The sequence below is a fragment of the Equus asinus genome, unplaced genomic scaffold, assembly GCF_041296235.1.
Source record: "Equus asinus isolate D_3611 breed Donkey unplaced genomic scaffold, EquAss-T2T_v2 contig_800, whole genome shotgun sequence".
Classification (NCBI taxonomy): domain Eukaryota; kingdom Metazoa; phylum Chordata; class Mammalia; order Perissodactyla; family Equidae; genus Equus; species Equus asinus.
In genome coordinates this window covers 1,194,236-1,201,993 of record NW_027225517.1, presented here as the reverse complement: position 1 = coordinate 1,201,993, position 7,758 = coordinate 1,194,236, and the positions used below count along the sequence as shown (strand labels likewise).

Here is a 7,758-nt window from a genome sequence, read left to right as displayed (position 1 = left end):
TCTGAATAGAGATTTCTCCAAAGAAGACATACAGATGGCCAACAGGCGCGTGAAAGGACTTTCAACGTCATTAGCTATCAGGGAAACGCAAATCAAAATTACAATGAGATATCACCTCTCTCCGGTCAGAATGGCTATAATTAACAAGACAGGAAACAAGTGTTGGAGATGATGTGGAGAGAAGGGAACCCTCGTACGCTGCTGGTGGGAGTGCAAACTGGTGCAGCCACTATGGAAAGCAACATGGAGCATCCTCAGAAAATTAAGAATAGATCTACCATATGATCCAGCTATCCCACTGCTGGGTATTTATCCAAAGATCTTGAAAACACAAATGCATAAAGATACATGCACCCCTGTGTTCATTGCAGCATTATTCACAATAGCCAAGACTTGCAAGCAACCTAGGTGCCCATCAAGGGAAGAATGGATAAAGAAGATGTGGTATATATTCATAATGGAATACTACTCAGCCATAAGAAATGACGAAATCCAGCCATTTGTGACAACATGGATGAACCTTGAGGTTATTATGCTGAGTGGAATAAGTCAGAGGGAGAAAGTCAGATACTGTATGATCTCACTCATAAGTAGAAGATAAAAACAACGACAAACAAACACATAGCAACAGAGATTGGATTGGTGGTTACCACAGAGGAAGAGGGGAGAGGGGAGGGCAAAAGGGATGATTTAGGCTCACATGTGTGGTGATGGATTATGATTAGTTTTTGGGTGGGGAACATGATGTAATCTACACAGTCTTCGAAATATGTTACGATGTACGTCTGAAAGCTATATAATGTTATGATCCAGTGTTACTGCAATAAAAAAAGAAGATTGACATATCAGAGTTGACAAAAATGTAGAGGAACTGTAACTCTGGTGGGAATGTGCTATGATGCAACCACTTTTTATTATTATTATTATTTTTTATTGAGTTATTGATAGGTTACAATCTTGTGAAATTTCAATTGTACATTAATGTTTGTCAGTCATGTTGTAGGTGCACCACTTCACCCTTTGTGCCCACCCCCCACCCCACCTTTCCCCTGGTATCCACTAAACTGTTCTTGGTCCATAGTTTTAAATTCCTCATATGAGTGGAGACATACACAGATTATCTTTCTCTCACTGGCTTATTTCACTTAACATAATTCTCTCAAGGTCCATCCATGTTATGATGCAACCACTTTTGAAAACAATTTGTCACTTTCTTAAAATGTTAGGCGTGTGCTTACAATATAATCATTTTGCTCTTGAATTCCTTTCTTTTTTTATTTTGCGAATCCTTGGAATGGACTTAATTTCTTTCTTTGCAGTTTATCTCCTTTTTCTTACCATAATCAGAAAGAAAAGAAAGGTGAAAGTCACTTCTCTCACTTTTTGGGGTGTTTTCCAGTTCAAATGAAGATATTTCTTTTCACCTAGCTCACTTTCCATTCAAGTTGTCTTTCTTCTGTATACAATTTTGTCGAAAGTCTACTTAATATGGAAAACTAAAAAAGCTACCAAGAGTTATCAGAGCATGCAGGCAGATACCTGGGGGCCTCTGGCATAGCACAGCCTGTTGCAATCCCAGCTGGGTACTTACTGCTTACGCTACAGGAGAAGTTAGTTTACCCCTTTGGCCTCAGGCTCTGCATCAGTATCTGGAAACAATAGCATCTCCCTCATGTGATTTTTGTGAGGATTAAATGAATTAATATATGCAAAAGCATCAATACTTAGAGCATTGCCTAAGCAATAGTAAGTATGCTCATACGTGTGTTACCTTAAAGTAAAACGCTGGGTTAGTAACTGTCTCAGGCACACAGCTTCTTAAATGTACTGACAATCTTTTAGAAGAGTTGTATGTTTTCCAGAATCTGTATTCTAAAACAGCTTCATCAGAACATACGTTTTTTGGGGAAAATAGGAGGTACTTTTCTTTTACTGTCAATGAGAGTGGCCCAGAGGGTGGTGACAGCGTTTGGTAGTAAGGAGAGCACTTGCTTGGTTTGGTTTCTTATCTGACAACATCTTAGCAGACCAGAGAAGTCAAGTGCTGGTCTCTGCAGTGAGAGCCATCTGGGCTCAAGTCCTGGCTTTGTCCCTGTGTGACTTGGGTAAGTGAGAGACCTCATGGAGTCTCCACTTCATCTGTGGAATGGGGATTATAGTAATACCCACCTCACAGGGAAGTTATCAGGATTAGGTGAATTAACATACATAGAGTCTCAACATACATGACTGGTTATCTGTTATGATTAGTACTATGTTGGGTAACCTTAACATGGGAGGCTCATCAGGAAATGGAGTGTGTTGAACCAAATAGTAGCTGAGCTATCAATTCTGACTAGTTAAAGTGGGGAAATAATCACCAGAAAACACCAACTCAATATACTTACTAAAGATATTGAGGAGGTCTTACCTACTTATGATATCCTTCCACAGGGACTATGGAATTGTAAATAGTAGACTATGGTCTACACAGAAGGGTAGAAGGCACAGTACCTCAGACCCCGAGTCAGTACTGTTTGTCAGAGAGGAATAGGTCCTATGTTCACAAAATACTTTTGGTAATTCAGACAACATCCTCTGCCTTCTGCTCCATGTTTCTGCTATTTTTACTCCATTTATTTAACAAATATTGATAGAAAGTTGGCAGAGTTCTAGGTTATTTGAGAGAAATGAATATAATCCAAAACCAGTGGAGAAAGAACTGAAATTTAATAATATGACATTGATGGGGACCGTCTAAAGACAGATGAGGTGTGTGTGAGAAAAGGGTGATTTCTCTCCAAGAGGCTCAGAGGAAGCTGCATGGAGGAGGTGACATTTCTGTTTGGGGCACATGGGAGTGGAGAGAATGGGAGATCTGGCTTTAGGGGACCAGTTGAATATATAACAGTTGCTGATGAGTGGGAAGTTTGGCTGGAAAGAAAGGATCCAAATATGTAGGCACGGAAAGACATGCAAAAGAAAATCATTGTTACAAAATTTTTATTGTTTGATAAATCTAAGGGAGGGTATGTAGGTGTTCACTGTATTATTCTTTCAACTTTTTTGAAATATTTTATTTTCTTTGTAGTTTTGAATTTAGCATAAGACATACCTCTGTAGATTTCAGTTTCAAGAGATCCATCTATAGGAAGTAAGCCTGAGAAAAATCTCTTGTTTGTGCAATTCAAAGGATCCTGGAAAAAAAGAGCTTCCTCTGCCTACTTCCAAACTAAACTCATTTCTATGACTCTCCTTTCACAATATCTTCTTTGTTCATATTTCTTAGCTGTGCTGTCTGCCACTGATAGTTCACCCTGGAATGCAGCATCTTGTGTATATATTTCATTATTTTTAGTCAAAGTGTATTTATGAATCTTACAATTCCATCTAGATTTCAGTTTTTCTCACTCTTCTCTTCTCACACTTATTCATCAACACCCAGACACCATAGTCATTCACACTCATGTAGAGTTATGTGTCTTACCTAAAATTTCCAACCTCCTTCTCAAACATCTTGAATAATGTTCACACGAACCTAGGGAGTCATTCAGCTTCAGGAAATTTTGTTAAATACCCCTCTGAAGGCCAGTGATTTCAGTGGCTTCCCATCTATCTTTACGTGGAAAAAGGCAGACTCAGAGAATAATATTTCCTTGGCTCTTCCACACTGATTCACAGTGTTCCATCATATGTACCAATTTGTCAATCCCAGAACTAGTGTGAGAATTATCAGAGGGCATATAATTGGATGTGGCTGTGGAAAAATTCTACTGATGGAGAGGTGGTTTCAGTGGGAGTAATCAAGATGTGACTCAGGCACATGTCCTTAGGAACACACTTCTTGTGTAGGATCTAAAAGTTTTTAGCAGTGACAAAGATTCTCCCCTTGACCAAACTCTACTCAGACTCCCCTGAACTTTTCAACTAGGCCTCCACTTTGAGATCTCCATGCTTGTCTCTGCATTGTCCAATTTTAGCAAGAATTCTGCTAATTCAGTTTAGCCAAAATCCCCCAACCTCCATGTTGATCACCCTCAGTATCTTATCAGGTTCCTCACCATTCTCCATCCCCCAAGTGATATTTGATCACCCTGGCCTGCCTTCAGCAAGAATCCTGTTAGGTCAGCTTACCAGAATTCTACCTTACCTCTTAGTAGATTTTCTATTGGGACATAAATGCCTATTCTTAGGGATTCTGCACAACTTCCTTAGCAGTTTCACCCACGTAGGGTAATTCCTGAAGTGTGACACACAAGTATTGGAAGGAGCCATTGGACCTGAAAGGATTATGTAGACGAGAGTGAAGGAGCTCTCAATGGGCAGATGAAGAAAGTGGGTGATGGAGTTCTCACAGGACACACATGTCACCAGGAAATCCACGCTGGATCCATCAGCAACTCCTACTTGCTCGACTTTCAGAGTTTTTCACCATTCTCACCACCTCCACTGTTACTACCCTAAGTTGTGTCTTCATTATTTCTTTCATGGGACTTTTGCAGTAGCTTCTTAATTGGCCTCCCTGTTTTTGTCCTTGCCCCACCTCAGTCTATTCATAACAGTAAGCACTGCATTTCTGCTAAAACATTCATCACTATTCTGCTCTTCAAAGCCCTTCAAAATGCATCGCATCTTATTTAGGTGAAAGCCAAAATCCTCACAATGGTCTAAAAGGTCCTAAGGACCTGATCCCGTGGCCTCATTATCTCTCTGACTACAATTATTACCTGTCTCCTCCTTGCTTCCTCTCATCTTCTTATGAAGGCCTGGGCACAGCCCCACCTGAGGACCTTTGCATGTCTGATTTTTGAACTGACATTTGTACTGTGACATGAACATTTGTCTAATTTCAAAAATTTTAAGATCTAGGATCTACCTGCAGAAATGAAGGGCAAAAAAGAAAAACTTCCAAATGCTGTAAATAGCAGAACCAGAAAACAAATAAAAACCAAGTTCATATATTGAATAATGTTTTGCCGTTCATGCCAACCTTTTTGAATGTATATGCGTAGTCTGAAGCAGCTTCATAGGTTTCTGTCATTTTTAGGGAGTCATGTTAACAGAAAATAATAACAAATCCATTGTTTTCTTACTCCTATTCTCCAATGATTTGAGAAACAGAAAGGAGTGAGAGGTGATATTCATTCACTGAGTTCTTTAACTCAACCATTTTTTGGACAGTTTTCTACGTTCTACTTGCTGTGCCAGGTGCTGGGGATACAATAAATAAATTGTAGTCCTACTGGGGGAATAGGAGGAAGGAGGACAGGGAATTGGAAACAAGGTCCTGAGTGTGGTGCTTGAGCTGAGCCCCGGTCGCTGAGGCAATGTCATGGAAGTGTGGTCAGTAGGTGTGGGGTTCAGAGGAAGGTCAGGATAAGGACCTACATGAGGTCATAGAACCCATAGTTACTGGGGTCCACATTCTAACTCAAGCTGTGCTGGCTTCAAAGCACTTGCATTCAACCGCTGGAGTGTGGGCTTTAGATGGAAAAATCTTCAGGTAATAGTTATTTAATTTACTCATATCAGAAAGTCAGAGGAGGAACTTAATTTGAGTGTGCTTACTTCATTAAAATGTGATTACTTCATGAAAGACCTTAGCAATCCAATGCCCAAGCTGCATTATGTTTCTCAGCTCCCTTCCTGGTAACAAGAATATAGTGGGAATGTCTGAGTATATATATATATATTTGCTTTTTCTTATTGTTAATTTTATTTAGACAATTGGAGATTTCCATGTTGTTGTAAGTAATAACCAAGAGAGGTCCCACCTTAATCCATTTTCCCCCAATGATCATTTCACAATCTATATGTATATCAAAACATCAAGTTGTACATCTGAAATAAACAACATTTGTATTTCTCAATTATATGCAATAGAGCTGAACGAAACCCCCACAACAATTCCAATGTGATAAAATTTCTGAGTGCATACATATTCTCTTTTCTTTATTTCTTCCAAGGCTTTATTGCATAAGCATTATGCAACTCTTCAGCTAACAGTTTGATTTCTCTGCTTCCTTTTGCAACATGAAACGTATCTTTTTACATTATTATTGCATGCCAAACAGAATCTTTGAAAGTCATGTGTGTCTTTGTAGAAATATCAAACTTATTTAAAAATCCTTTAGTCAATGCTGTTTATTTGATGGACATTTTCAAAGGTGGTGAGAAGGAGTGAGCGACCAGTCTATATCCTCTCAGAAGGTACACATCTTCTTCTCAGTTTCCTGATGGCTGACTTCATCTCCTGGTTCCTCAGAGTGTAGATCAAGGGGTTCAGCAGAGGGGAGATGACAGTGAAGGTGACGGAGATGGCCTTATCTGTGGGGAGGGCATTGAAGGGCCGGGTATAGACATAGATGCAGGGCACAAAGTGCAGGGTCACCACAGTGATGTGTGAGGTGCAGGTGGAGATGGCCTTCCTCCTGCCCTCCCCTGCCTGAGACCTCAGCATCATTAGGATGACTGTGTAGGACACAAGCAGGAAGATAAACCACAGTGTGGTGAGCAGCCCACTGTTGGAAATCATCAGCAGCTCAAGCACAAAAATGTCAGTATGGGCGAGTTTGAGGATCTGGGGGACATCACAGTAGAAAGTGTCAAGAACATTGGGTCCACAGAAGGGGAGGGGCAGCAACAGGGAAATCTGCACGATGGAGTGGACAAAGCTCCCCACCCAGCAGGCTACAATGAGGGCAGTGCATCGCCCTCTGCTCATGATGGTCACGTAGTGCAGGGGCTTGGAGATGGCCACATAGCGATCAAATGCCATCACCGACAAAGAACATACATCCACCCCTCCAACAAGGTGGAAGAAAAATATCTGGGTGGAGCAGCCATTGAAGGAGATGGTCTTTCTCTGTGACAGAAGGTCCACCAGAACCTTGGGAGCTGTGATGGAGGAAAAGCAGATGTCGGCAATAGACAAATTACGGAGCAAAAAATACATGGGGGTTGAAGGCACGATTCCCAGGTCATGGTGACCATGATGAGGAGATTTCCCAGTAGAGTTGTCACATACACCCACAATAGGAAAAGTAGAAGACCAAGTTCAGTTCTTGATTCTGGGTTTGGTCAAGGAAAACAGATTCTTTTACCCTGGTGCAGTTTTTCAGCTCCATTGAGTCATCTTTCTCTCACTTTTGTTTCAAGCTACTTCATATCATACTTGGCTGTTTATTTTGTTTCTTTCCTAAGCACTAAGAACGCAATTCAGATTGTTCCTCCTGCTGTTGTGGTGTTTGCAATTTGTTGAGTTCTCCCAGTTTTTAAGATTATGATCAGTTTCATGATCAAATCAAAGTATCACATGAAACGTCATTGAATATTTCTTTTCCTATAAATCTATTTTTGAAAAGAATATCATTTACGTTTAGTAGTCACATTGGCCTAGCATAGTTTATTTAATTAATTTATTTTGGTTTTATTATTATTTTTTATTCCACGCAAATTTATTGAATGTCAGGAATTTTCTGAAGCACTATATAGAAAGATAAGGAAGACATGGCTCCAGCCATTGAGAACTTATTGTTCACAAATTGAATTTTCATATTAGCAAATATTCTGGTGGCTTCAAGAGGTCTTGTTTTTCTGAATAAAAGGATCTCATTCAGTTTCTTATTGCAATCTTGCTGTGACATGAGTCAGTTTCCTTGCTGTTGGCTGTTTTACATTGAATTTCTTAAAATTGCAGAATTATTCCATGTAGGTAACTCATCATTGTGATTTCTTTATACTAAACAGATTATTTGATTAATAATTATTTTAAAATAT

The 7,758-nt window shown here is 39.8% G+C and overlaps 1 pseudogene; it reads right to left on the bottom strand.

Moving 5' to 3' along the window:
* Positions 1 to 6,172: 6,172 nt before the first annotated feature.
* On the bottom strand, positions 6,173 to 7,106 carry LOC139044326 (olfactory receptor 4D10-like; annotated as a pseudogene).
* Positions 7,107 to 7,758: the final 652 nt, after the last annotated feature.